The following is a 14,152-nucleotide window of genomic DNA, read 5'->3' as shown; positions in this document are numbered from 1 at the left end:
TACATGACAAAGCACACTTTAGAATGGGTCTATTTCTGCCCGTAATCTGTGCCCACATCACCATTGGATCAGGTGGTGTGGTGATCATGTCCAGTAGGAGGTTGGCTCTGGCTATAACTGTTCCTTTTGGAATGAAAAGGGGAGGGTCTAAGCAAAGAGCCTGGACAGTTATCTCCTGCAAAGACGTCAAGGCGAGTACCTCAGGTAGTAGAGTGAGTGTCTCCATCCCTTCCCTGGTGTTGGTTAAAATCAAAATGTCTCTGGGCCGTTCTTCAGGCCCGTATTGGCCTGTTGGAATATGGAAAAGAGAAATATAATGGAATGGAAAGGAAAAGGCGCCTACCAGCTGCCTTTGGGTTCCAGGGCACAGCTGTCTTCTGTCGAGTTCTTCTGCAGTGCTAGAGTTTTCCCGATGGATCTGAGAAGGTCACTGTGCTGGTTCTCAAGGATGTCCGGGAGAGTAGGGCAGGACAGCCTCGCATTTGGTGTCATCATGTGGGACCTTTCTGCGTCTGTGTGGGGTTTCCTGCAGACCACCGGTTTTGCTGGTGTTGGCAAGCATGTGGACAAGGGAGGCAGTGAGGACAGTGGCTGTGACACCTAGAAGGTCCCTAGTAATAGCCTGAATTTATAAAATTCTGTTGAGAATGCTCACCTCTCCATATTTAAAGCAAGGTACTTCTTCATGTGTATGTCAGGGAATAACTTGGGAGGCCACTAGACCCTCTACTACACCCTGACTGGTAGCTTTAGCTAGGCTGGCTACATGGTATAAGGATGCTCTAAGGGTGCATGCCATGACCATTTGTGCAATGTTAGGTTTTGAGATGAGGGGTATATAGGGTAAAATGTCTTTTCAGGAGTTTTTAGCATTTGTTTCAGCAAGTTTAGCAAGCAATACCTGCCTGACTTTTGGATGATCAACTAACTTCTCTATTGCTGGTGTTAGGCAGTCAATAAATTTTAGAAAGGATGCCTCAGGTCCTGCAGAATGTCTGTGAAATCTAGAGTAGGTGTTGTTTTATTGGGTGTCTGCATGAGAGCTGTCTTTGCATCACCTTGTATCTCTTCTAACACAGCTCAGGGAAGGTGTCTTGCGTCATTCTCAGCTTTAGTGAAATCTTCGTCCCTGGCTAGATGGTCTTGTGTTAGGTGTGCCTGCCTGTCTTCTCCAGCATAGCTCTTTTAATAGTTGTAGTAATTTTTTCCCCATTCCTTCCCACAGAATAAATTCAGTGGGAGAAAGTAGGATGTGCATAAAATTGAGCAGATTGTGAGGCACCATAACATGTTCAGAGAAGATGGCATTTAACAAATTATTAAAATATGGCGAGCCCCGCCCATGGTCTTTTGCTGCTTTACAAAGGTCTTTCATCTCCCCATGTGTGACAGCTTCCCATCGGGGGTTAGCCCCCCTCTGGTACTGCACCGGTGCTGCTTGTATTTTAGCTACCAATTCCCAGTCCCCCTCTTCAGCCACTAGCTTCCGCATTCTCTGCCAAGAATGCTCAGGCTCATCCTCAAGGTGGGATGAACTTTCCCTCTCCTCTCCAGAAGAGGGAACCTGGTCTTTGGCAGAGGAGCGGGGCCTTGGTGTGACTGGCCAGGCCCGGTGCTGCAGGGGCCAGTACTGTGAGAGCCCCCTGTGTGAGAGCTGGTGAGAGCTGAGCCCTTGGGGACAGCGCTGTGCCCCAGGCCAGGAAGAGCAGCAGTGCCCAGTGCCAGGAGTGGTGTCAGTGGGAGCCCCTGTGCACAGGGACCCCCAGCCCCAGGGTGGCCTTGCCAGCACCCCCAGGGACCTCCAGCCCTAGGAACCTGGATCAAGAGGAACCCGGATCAAGTGTGCGAATGCTGCCTGTGCCCAAAAGAATGGCCAAGAGAAGTGAGGTTTTAAAAAAAACATTATTTATTTGCCAAAGATTGGCAAAAGCTAGGATTGACAGAACATGTATCATTATAACAATACTTATAACAACAACAATGTACAGAAAATATTTACATGGGATCCGATGGACTAACAATCTTCAAAACATATTTACAGAAATCTTCTAACGTAGTGAACATATTTACAAGAAACTTGAAGCTTTTAAACATATTTACAAAGGAGTGGCATCTGTGCCATGATCTGTGTCAGTCCTGGAAGAAAGGAAACAGCAGAGCTGGACTCAGCTGCCAGCACTGGGCCCAGCAGGGCTGGCAGCTGGGCCCCAGGGGCTGGGCCAGGGCTGGCAGGGCTGGCGTGGCCCCAGGCAAGCGCAGGGCAGGCCGGGGCTGGTGCTTGTGGCAGCACAATCCAGGCCCCCTGCGGGCACCATGTCCCTGAGCGGGGCCATCCAGCCCAGCCCCAGCCGGGCATCAGGGGACCCAGTGTGTGTGTGGGCAGGGCGTGGGAAGCAGCTGCCTGTCTTACCTGTGGGGCTCCATCTTCATCCAAGGACCATGGGCTCCTCCTCATCCTTCTCGTCCACTTCCATTTCCTCGATGTCATCCTCCTCATCCACCTCCATCTCTTCTATGTTGTCCCCCTCCTCTACTTCCATGTCCTCAACAAGATCTTCCTCGTCCACCTCCATCATCTCCTCCCTCTCCAGCTCCATGTCCACTTCCATAGCCTCCACAATATCTCTGTCAATCTGCGTGGGGCAGCACAATCTCCCATTGGGCTTCCTGTCCCACACCATCCATTCCCACATGGCTGCACCCTGCCCATCCACGGTGCCCCCTGCCTGGCATGGCGCTATACCTCCATTGGCACAGAAGAGCACATCCTGCTGGGATCGGCGCTCCAGAGCAGGCAGCAGGAAAAGCCCAGGCAGCAGCACCAGCTCAGCAGTGAGGGGCAGAGCACACAGCGAGCGGCAACTGACCCTTGGCAGCCGGTGAAGTGTCTGCTCTGCTTGTTTCCAGGTCCTGGACATTCCACCTGGAACCCTCTGGGAGCTGTGATGTCACTGAAATTCCATGGCCACTGCGTAGTGGGACATGGCGATGGCAGAATGATCAAATCCTTGAATGGTTTGGCTTGGAAGGGACCCTAAAGCTCATCTGGTTCCAAGCTGAGCAAGCTCCCAGCAGAGCAGGTTGCTGTGGCCCCTGTCCAGCCTGGCCTTGGATGTTCCTGGGGATGGGGCATCCACAGCCTCTCTGCACTGGTCCCTGTGTCAGGGACAAGCACCCTGTGAGTAAAGAACTTCTTCCCATCATAAAATCTCTTCCACCTCTTGCAGTTTGATCCCATTCCCCCTTGTCCTGTCACTACAGTTCCTGAAAAAGAGTCCTCTCCCTCTTCCCTTTGGGTTAGTGTCATGGTTTGGGCATGGCACAGAGCCAGTGCCCCCAGGAGAATACCCTCTCCCTGGTGTCTGCTGTGAGATGTGACCAGGAATAAGCAAAGCAGGCTCCAGCTTAGAAATAAAGAAAACTTTATTACCTAAACTACAAGAGAAGAAGGAAAAAAACTATAAGGGAAAAAATTGAAAACCTTACAAAAAGCACTTTCCTCCTCCCCACCACCAAAATTTCCCAATCCAATACATTCCCCCAAATCACCAACTGCCCAGTCTAGCACCACCCTTTAGAATACTCATACTTCAGTCCATGAAGAGGAGAGGAGTCATTCTTGCACCACAGGCTTCCCCTGGAAACATGCTGAAACCTCGTGTGCTTCCATGTCACTCGACACCGCCCGGAAAGTCCTTTTGCCATTTGTGACATCTTCCTTCCATGCCCACTGCTCTCACCACTGTGCATGGACCAGAGCTGCTTTTAGGGTTGTCTTTTAAGGATGCCTTGTCTCACTCCAAAAAGGCACAGTCTCTGCTTTGGGACATCTGTCCCCCGCCATTTTTTCCCACACTCTGGGGCCGAGGGGTCCCCACAATGAACCCTCCTGGTTCTGAGGCACCGAGGGGTCCCCACAATGAACCCTCCTGGTTCTGAGGCACTGCCTCTCCCTAAATGCAGTCTCTGTGTCACAGGAATAAAACTGGTTCAGTCTATGGCCAACAAGAAAAGTCCAGCCAAAAGGCCACTCCAATCATCTCTCTCCCCACTCAGCCAGTCTTCTCCACTTCCCTTGGGCCAGGTCCTTGTTATCTCAATTCTTATCTCTCTTCTTATTCAGCTCCGAGGAGGATCAGCATTTTTGTGAGGTCCCAATCATGAAAGAAAGGGGTTAAAAATTTCAGTCTCTGCCTGTCCCAGAGCTCCAGCACTCTCACACTCGCTGCTGCTCTGGCCTGGGCACCTCCTCCCTCACTGCACTCCCCCCCTTCTCCTCCTTGGCCGGCTGCTATCACATTCGTCGTCACCGGCTCTCCCTCTCTCTCTCTCCTGGGAGGCTGGGGGGGAAGGGGGGGGGGGGCTGCCTGATGCCTCCTGGGGCTCCTCCACCCTTCCATCCTCAAGGGCCTCCTCACCCCCCATCTCTGTCCAGGCCCAGGCCTACCACATGGCTGCCCCTCCCCCGCCCAGCACCAGCAGCTGGATGAGGGAGGGAGATCTGACCTCTTTCCCTCGAAGTCCCAAGAGAGAACTCCCAGGGCCGAAGCTCTGGTTTTTAACCCCTGTGTGTTCTCGGAGGTGTGTCCAAACCCCACTGGCCACACCAGATGCCAATATCAAAATCCAAGCACCCATTGGTTTGACCACAGCATCCCAGAATTCCCACTTCTTCCTGGTCAAACCACCACAGTCAGGCTGTTCCTGCAGGGTCACATGTGTGGCTGAACCTGCAGACAGGACAGAGAGAGAAGCCAAGTTCCCAGACAGAAAAAAATGGGGAAAGTGGCATGAGAGGTGAGGTAAGAAGGAAAAAGTAGAGACATGCAAGTCTTTGGCTTAGAAGGGCTGCGGGATTCATGCCTTTTATTAGAGGCCAAGTTCCCTGGTACACTCAGTTCCTGTGTTGCAGCCTGCCCACAGCCAGCCTCTGTGAGTGACCTGCACTCCCAGGGCTGGGACCACACTTGCTTAAACTGCTGGTGAACGAGGCGATAGAGGCATCTTTGTGTGGAACTCCAAATACTGTGTATTGTGATGAAGAGGGTCCAGGGAGGGAGACAAAATCAGTCTGGGGACACAATATGGGAGTTAACAGTGCATGATCATTACATTAAGCCAGGACCAATACGGTACAAGAGAGTGAGGACCATTTTGGTGGGAGCACATATAAAGAAAATACAGCGGTTGAACTGGGTGATGCCAACAAAAGCTGCTGCATCACTGTGAGCCTGCAAACGCCCATGGGCGAGACCATTGCATTCAGAGTAGTGTCGCTCTTTTACCTTGGTCACTTTGCCCTGAGGTATTACAGTTCCAACGGTAGACCCCTGGGCCTCCCCATTAACCCCCTTTTTGTTTTCTATAAAGAAGGTTTCTGCCATAGAGGTTTGCAGGAATTTAGCAAAAAAAGCATACAATAACCAACACAATGAATACAATAAACAAAGCCCACAAAACAGTCTTAACTTGAGATGAAAGCCAGCCTTTCATCCCCCAGTGTTTGAAAAGTCTGCTGAACCAGTCGCTGTTGCCTTCTGTCTGGATCTTTTTTCCTTGATCTTTTAGCAGCCTCATGCTCTGGTATACTGACTCTCTAGGTGACAGCAGGTAGAAAAAACACATGCCTTCAAATGCCTCATAGCCATGACCATGGACAAGAACTTGTGGCTTGTCTGTGAAAGCACCCAGCTAAAGGCATGCAGCTCAGTGAGGAGCATCCAGATTCCTGCTGCAGCAACAACAAATGGCAGCATCCTCTGACTTGAGCTAATTTAGTATCTGGAGGCTTGGGTGGCCTAAAAGTAAACAGATAAAGAGAGTAGAAGGTGAAACGTAAGTTCTGGTCACACTAAACTTTCTCTTCTGTAAGCCAAGGGTGTGAACACAGCTTATTAGAAGAATCCTATAATAATTCTAAAATATAGCTTTTACAAATCTCAAGTCATATATCCTGGTTAGTGGTGTCTGAGTTATCTTGGTCTTGGTGTGTGTGGTCAACGCTGCTTAGGAGATCTTCGTCTGTCGTTCTCCTTCTTCTTTTCCAGGCTTCTGCTGTCACTCTTCACCTTTCATTTTCTTCTTCTGATGGTGGCTCTGGTGTTTGTCTCACCATTCCCAGTGACAGTTTTATGTTTTTTGCTGGGATCGATCTTGGGCCTTCTGCTGTAGAGACAAGGGCATCTTCTCTTCCCCAAGTAATTAATAGGAAAAGGCCCATAATTTGTTTAGATTCAGGTTCTTTGATCAACACAGGTGGCTTTTCTTTTAACTGGGCTGCAGTTGAATTAGTAAAATGCCTGATGACTGGGGGAGTTTTCTCCATAAATGAGTTGTTCAAAAAGTTGAACACATATAAGGCTCTGCCCAGTCTCTCAATAGGAGATAATATCTGGACTCCCCGTCTGTGTTGATCAAGAATCCTTTTGATGGATCAGTGAGCCATCTCGACTATGGACTGTCCTGTGGAGGAGTGTGGTATGCCTGTGGCATGTTTTATACCCCACTGCTCAGAAACTTGTTGGAATCAGTGCAAAGTATAAGCAGGAGCATTATCAGTTCTAATTTCCTGTGGAACTGCCAAGGTGGAAAAAACTAAAAAAGTAATGTTTTATAGCATCTTTTGTTTTTTCACCAAAATGTGCAGAGGCAAAAACTGCACTGGAAAAGGTGTCGATTGAGACGTGGATGTATTTTAGTCTGCCAAAAGGGGCTTAGTGTGTGATGTCTGATTGCCAGATGTGGAGACTCTCTCATCCTCCTGGATTGACTCCAGCTCTGACAGAAGCAAGGCCATGTTCCTGACATTTTGGGCAGGTGGCTACAATGGATCTTGCCTGGTCTCGGGTAATTTTGAACATCCTGAGCAGCACAGGAATGTTTTGATGGTGGAATTGATGGCTGATCCTAGCCTGTGTAAAAATTATCTAAGGCATATTGCAGTGGTTCAGATGTTTGAAGTAGCCAGTTGAGGTGCTCTAGAGTGAGGAGTAAGTATGTATTCACAAGGTCTGTTCCTACAAGGAAACACTGACGCTCTCTATTTTTCTGATTAGTTGTGCAATAATTTTTTGTAGGGTTGTTATTTTTTTAGTGGGTTGGTGTGCTCTGAGAACACATTCAATTTTTATGAGGGCATCTGAGATAGTTGAGTTCCACTGAAACAAAAATTCATGGAATTTTGGACATACACCAAGGATTGCCAGGGAGAAAGGAAAATCAGGGTGGTATCTGTGTGCCTTTTTAGTTTGAATCACCCGGGATACCTTTGGCAGAGTTCCTTCGGCCTCCCGTGTCAGTGATTGCAGGGAATCGAGTCCTTCACTGCCTTTAAGGAGCAGCAGGAACAGTGGCGCGAGATCTTCTGTGGTGATCTCAGCACTGAACGTACCCAACTGATGCTTCCACAGTGTTGGTGGAGTTCTCGCAGAGTCTTTGGGTTGCCCTTGATTTGCAGTGTTTGGGGCGTGATGGTTCTCTCTGTGGTATTAAGCCGATGTACTTCCAGGGGGCTGTCTTTTGGAATTTATCTGCTGCAATCTCAAAACCTTTCTCCTGTACTGCAGTGATGAGATCTTGTACTGCAACATCCAAAATGATTTGAGCTTCTGCTCAATCTAATGTTTCATCCATGTAATGAAAAATGATAGCATTAGGATGTCTTTTCTGGATGGGTAAGGAGTTTGGGCTCCAAGCCATTGACAAAAAGCTGGGCTCTTCTTCATTTTTTGAGGCAATACAGACCACTGGTACCTCTGTAGAGGTGTTTGTCGATTGAGGGACGGAAAAGGCAAACTGGATTTGTCATTGGGATGCAAGGAGGCTTCAAGGAAGCAGTAATTTAGATCTATAACAACTATCTGCCAATCTCGGGGTATCAGTGAGGCTGAGGGCAGGCTGGGCTGGAGGGGACCCATATCCTCAATGACCTCGTTGATTTTCCTGAGGTCCTGCAGGAGCCACTTCTTGTCCTTGCCAGGCTTTTGTATGATAATGAAAGGCGCATTCCAGGGGCTAGTAGATGGTACAATGTGGCCCACAGAAAGCTGCTTCTGCACGAGGGACTGCAGGGCCTTTAACTTTCTGCCTGGGAGGGGCCACTGATCCACCCATATGGGGTCGTTGATCTTCCTGTTTAACTGAAGGGTGGTGCGCTGCTCAGTGCCCATCTAGAAATCCTGAGGTGTTGATAGGATCTCTAGTCTCGTCCCCAACTGGGACAAGAGGTCTCTTCCCCAAAGTGTTATTGGTGCCCAGGTGATGAATGGTCTTACTGTAGCAACGGTGCCCTCAGGTCTTTCCATGCAGATGGTGTCTTGATTCCAGAAGTTGGTAGTGGCTCTCCTGTTGGCCAAAATTACCCAGCGGCTGGAACCTGGGGCCATCCTTTAGCCAATCAGAGCAGGAAATTATCGTGACGTAAGCTCCTGTGTATAGTAATCCTGAAAGACATAGCTTTCTCCCTTTACATGACAAAGCACACTTTAGAATGGGTCTATTTCTGCCCGTAATCTGTGCCCACATCATCATTGGATCAGGATCAGGTGGTGTGGTGATCATGTCCAGTAGTAGGTAGGCTCTGGCTATAACTGTTCCTTTTGGAATGAAAAGGGGAGGGTCTAAGCAAAGAGCCTGGACAGTTATCTCCTGCAAAGACGTCAAGGCGAGTACCTCAGGTAGTAGAGTGAGTGTCTCCATCCCTTCCCTGGTGTTGGTTAAAATCAAAATGTCTCTGGGCCGTTCTTCAGGCCCGTATTGGCCTGTTGGAATATGGAAAAGAGAAATATAATGGAATGGAAAGGAAAAGGCGCCTACCAGCTGCCTTTGGGTTCCAGGGCACAGCTGTCTTCTGTTGAGTTCTTCTGCAGTGCTAGAGTTTTCCCGATGGATCTGAGAAGGTCACTGTGCTGGTTCTCAAGGATGTCCGGGAGAGTAGGGCAGGACAGCCTCGCATTTGGTGTCATCATGTGGGACCTTTCTGCGTCTGTGTGGGGTTTCCTGCAGACCACCGGTTTTGCTGGTGTTGGCAAGCATGTGGACAAGGGAGGCAGTGAGGACAGTGGCTGTGACACCTAGAAGGTCCCTAGTAATAGCCTGAATTTATAAAATTCTGTTGAGAATGCTTCATCTCCCCACATTTAATGCAAGGTCCTTCTTCATGTGTATGTCAGGGAATAACTTGGGAGGCTACTAGACCCTCTACTACACCCTGACTGGTAGCCTTAGCTAGGCAGGCAACATGGTGTAAGGATGCCTTAAGGTGCATGCCTCGACCATTTGTGCAATGTTAGGTTTTGAGATGAGGGGTATATAGGGTAAAATGTCTTTTCAGGAGTTTTTAGCATTTGTTTCAGCAAGTTTAGCAAGCAATACCTGCCTGACTTTTGGATGATCAACTAACTTCTCTATTGCTGGTGTTAGGCAGTCAATAAATTTTAGAAAGGATGCCTCAGGTCCTGCAGAATGTCTGTGAAATCTAGAGTAGGTGTTGTTTTATTGGGTGTCTGCATGAGAGCTGTCTTTGCATCACCTTGTATCTCTTCTAACACAGCTCAGGGAAGGTGTCTTGCGTCATTCTCAGCTTTAGTGAAATCTTCGTCCCTGGCTAGATGGTCTTGTGTTAGGTGTGCCTGCCTGTCTTCTCCAGCATAGCTCTTTTAATAGTTGTAGTAATTTTTTCCCCATTCCTTCCCACAGAATAAATTCAGTGGGAGAAAGTAGGATGTGCATAAATTTGAGCAGATTGTGAGGCACCATAACATGTTCAGAGAAGATGGCATTTAACAAATTATTAAAATATGGCGAGCCCCGCCCATGGTCTTTTGCTGCTTTACAAAGGTCTTTCATCTCCCCATGTGTGACAGCTTCCCATCGGGGGTTAGCCCCCCTCTGGTACTGCACTGCTGCTGCTTGTATTTTAGCTACCAATTCCCAGTCCCCCTCTTCAGCCGCCAGCTTCCGCATTCTCTGCCAAGAATGCTCAGGCTCATCCTCAAGGTGGGATGAACTTTCCCTCTCCTCTCCAGAAGAGGGAACTTGGGCTCTAGCAGAGGAGCGGGGCCTTGGTGTGACTGGCCAGGCCCGGTGTTGTGGGCCTTTGGTAGCCAAGATGGTGGCCTTCCGGTTACTGCCCCTCACACTTCCGGCTCCGACAGTGTGGGATCCGCAAGGGGCTGAATTGGAGAGGGCAGGGCCAGCGGGAGTAGGCAGGGAAGTGCTGGATCCCGACACAGGCGTGGTACCTGATGCAGGGGTAGGACCCAACACAGGGGAGAACCTGATGAGAAAGCCGGGGGTGGGAGGGAGTTTGACATTGACGTCCCGCCCCAGTTGAGGGACTCCATTTTGTGAGCTATCTGACGGGGATCCAGGGAGGCGAGATACTGGAGAATGGGTTAGGGTAGAATCCAGGCCTGTGTGATCACTACAGACCTGGGCAGGGGGTAGAGAAGGAGGGGAGATGGCAGACAGCAGGTGGCTCGTCTGTTCTTTATGGCATTTTCTGTCTCTCATCCTAGTCTTGGTATCAGTGGGTTCAGGAATGCGGGGGGCAGAGCACAAAATCTGGGTTGAATATTAGAACTTTGAACCCTTGAGAAAACTATAAATCATGTGAAAAATTGGGTAAAATTTTGTGAATCTTACCACCTCCTGAGTTTGCAAAAGACAGAGTCTTCCCCTAACTGAGTCCCAAAATGCTCCATGACCAACTGAATCATCAAAAATGTCTGGGAACTCCTTAAAGAGCCAATAAACAAAATGCTTCAAACTTCCCGTAGTAGAAGTCTTCCCCTCTGAAAGGAGAACCTCCCAAACTTGAACATATATGTCCCTCTCAGCTTTGGATAATTTGCTACTCATAGCTGTCCCTGATGTAAAGGGTCGCCCACCCACAGGACTAAAAAATCACCCAAGGATCCTGCACTCCAAGTGGCTGTCCCCCAACTCACTGCTCTGGCGGCTCTGGATGCAGGTGTTTCAAAATGTCCCATGGGCTTCACCAGCTGAGCCGGCCCTCCTGCTGCTGGAGGATGCCAATGCTGCCTTCAGCAAGCCCTAATAAAACTCAGGTCCCACTCCAGGGTGGAGGCTGACCTGAGGCATCTTCTCTCCAGTCACGGTGGCACAGCTGGATCATCACTGGAGTCGCTTTCAGGGAATTCTCAAAGAAGGTCCCTGTTTGGGCACTCCTTGTTGTGGCATGTCCACAGCCAGCCTCTGTGAGAGACCTGCACTCCCAGAGTTGGATGCAGGTTTCCTTAAACTGCTGATGAATGAGGCAAGAGAGGGGTCTTTGTGTGGAACTCCAAACACTGTGGATTGTGCTGAAGAGGGTCCAGGGCCAGAGACAAAATGGGGCTGGGGATACAAGGTTTTATATGGGGTATAAAAGGGTCTTATATGCAGTAACCCAGGACCAACGGGGGAAAAGAGAGGTGAGAACATCCTAGGTGGAGTACATATGAGGAAAAAAAGAAGTTAATGATACCAAGAAACCCTGTTGAATCCCCACAAGCCTGCAAAAGCCGTTGGGCAAGATCATTGCATTTAGAGGAGTGTCTCACTTTAATTCATTATCTTTGCCCTGAGATATTGCAGTTCCAGTGGTAGTCCCCTGGGCCTCCACAAAACTACTACTTCCTGAGATTTCATTACTGGGTGAGGAGCTCAGTAGTGCTGAAAGCAGAGGCCTGTCCTTTGTGTTCCCTTTGGGATGGCAGTGGAAGTGCCCTGAGTGCTCATTCAGAAGAACCTTCATGGCTTCTCATGCCAAAACACAAAAACTAAAAGTGCAAGGTGGCTTCTTTGATTGATATTTAGTCCTTTGCAATATCTGCAGCAAGTGGTCTGAAACTACTTTCTGAATCGGCTCTTTGGGATCAGCTGTGAGGGGCTTAGGGCTGGCCTGAGCCCAGTGCTGTGTCCCACAGGCACAGCCAGAGGCCCTGGAGATCTCACCTGCTCTGCACCCACCTTTGTAAGGGTGCTGTAAACACCAGCTGGTGCTGACTTTCTCCTTGGACCCTTGGTTTATTTCCTATGGGGAATTTAGTTCCTGAAGCACGTGGGATTTCCCTCTGGCAGCTGTGATGGGGATGCTCAGGGAGTGTGGGGCTTTGGGGGCAGCTGCCCAGGCAGGGACTGAGCTCGAGGCCCTGTTGGGCCCATGGCCCCCAGCAGCAGCAGCAGCAGCGGCAGCCCCAGGGCCCAAAGCCCCGTGCTCCCTGCCCAGCACAGGCTGCCCTGTCCCTGCAGCTGTCACCCGAGTGGGGCCCAGGGGCCAGTGGCCGCTGGCAGCAGCAGGAATCCGGGCAGGGTGAGGATGCCCTGTCTTGGCTTTTGTCTCTGGAACAATGCGGGCTCAGGGCAGGGCAGGGCAGGCTGGGAAGCAGAGGCCAGATCCTTTGGAGGCTGCAAGCCTTAAAGATCAGCCCCTGCAGCAGCCCAGATGCAGGTGCACCAGTTTCCAAGGCTGTGGTGGCCTTCAGAGCGTGCAGGTGGATTTTGCATGGCTGTGGCCTGCTGACGGCTCTGGGCCCAGGAGTGCCTGTGGCTGCAGCAGGAAGGGTGGCTGAAGGTTTGCTGCCTGCTTTGGTGGCATGGCTGCAGGGGCCAGTGCTGTGAGAGCCCCCTGTGTGGGAGCTGGTGAGAGCTGAGCTCTTGGGGACAGCGCTGTGCCCCAGGCCAGGAAGAGCAGCAGTGCCCAGTGCCAGGAGTGGTGTCAGTGGGAGCCCCTGTGCACAGGGACCCCCAGCCCCAGGGTGGCCTTGCCAGCACCCCCAGGGACCTCCAGCCCTAGGAACCTGGATCAAGAGGAACCCGGATCAAGTGTGCGAATGCTGCCTGTGCCCAAAAGAATGGCCAAGAGAAGTGAGGTTTTAAAAAAAACATTATTTATTTGCCAAAGATTGGCAAAAGCTAGGATTGACAGAACATGTATCATTATAACAATACTTATAACAACAACAATGTACAGAAAATATTTACATGGGATCCGATGGACTAACAATCTTCAAAACATATTTACAGAAATCTTCTAACGTAGTGAACATATTTACAAGAAACTTGAAGCTTTTAAACATATTTACAAAGGAGTGGCATCTGTGCCATGATCTGTGTCAGTCCTGGAAGAAAGGAAACAGCAGAGCTGGACTCAGCTGCCAGCACTGGGCCCAGCAGGGCTGGCAGCTGGGCCCCAGGGGCTGGGCCAGGGCTGGCAGGGCTGGCGTGGCCCCAGGCAAGCGCAGGGCAGGCCGGGGCTGGTGCTTGTGGCAGCACAATCCAGGCCCCCTGCGGGCACCATGTCCCTGAGCGGGGCCATCCAGCCCAGCCCCAGCCGGGCATCAGGGGACCCAGTGTGTGTGTGGGCAGGGCGTGGGAAGCAGCTGCCTGTCTTACCTGTGGGGCTCCATCTTCATCCAAGGACCATGGGCTCCTCCTCATCCTTCTCGTCCACTTCCATTTCCTCGATGTCATCCTCCTCATCCACCTCCATCTCTTCTATGTTGTCCCCCTCCTCTACTTCCATGTCCTCAACAAGATCTTCCTCGTCCACCTCCATCATCTCCTCCCTCTCCAGCTCCATGTCCACTTCCATAGCCTCCACAATATCTCTGTCAATCTGCATGGGGCAGCACAATCTCCCATTGGGCTTCCTGTCCCACACCATCCATTCCCACATGGCTGCACCCTGCCCATCCACGGTGCCCCCTGCCTGGCATGGCGCTATACCTCCATTGGCACAGAAGAGCACATCCTGCTGGGATCGGCGCTCCAGAGCAGGCAGCAGGAAAAGCCCAGGCAGCAGCACCAGCTCAGCAGTGAGGGGCAGAGCACACAGCGAGCGGCAACTGATCCTTGGCAGCCGGTGAAGTGTCTGCTCTGCTTGTTTCCAGGTCCTGGACATTCCACCTGGAACCCTCTGGGAGCTGTGATGTCACTGAAATTCCATGGCCACTGCGTAGTGGGACATGGCGATGGCAGAATGATCAAATCCTTGAATGGTTTGGCTTGGAAGGGACCCTAAAGCTCATCGGGTTCCAAGCTGAGCAGCCTCCCAGCAGAGCAGGTTGCTGTGGCCCCTGTCCAACCTGGCCTTGGATATTCCTGGGGATGGGGCATCCACAGCCTCTCTGCACTGGTCCCTGTGTCA

At 50.7% G+C, this 14,152-nt stretch overlaps 1 pseudogene; it reads right to left on the bottom strand.

Annotated features, from left to right (window-relative positions):
- Positions 1-2,609, bottom strand: part of LOC131094398 (zinc finger protein 850-like) — a 672,678-nt pseudogene extending 670,069 nt beyond the window's left edge.
- Between the last annotated feature and the right edge of the window lie 11,543 nt (positions 2,610-14,152).

The sequence above is a fragment of the Melospiza georgiana genome, chromosome 29, assembly GCF_028018845.1.
Source record: "Melospiza georgiana isolate bMelGeo1 chromosome 29, bMelGeo1.pri, whole genome shotgun sequence".
In the NCBI taxonomy this organism is placed as follows: Eukaryota; Metazoa; Chordata; class Aves; order Passeriformes; family Passerellidae; genus Melospiza; species Melospiza georgiana.
This window is presented reverse-complemented; position numbering and strand designations above follow the sequence as displayed.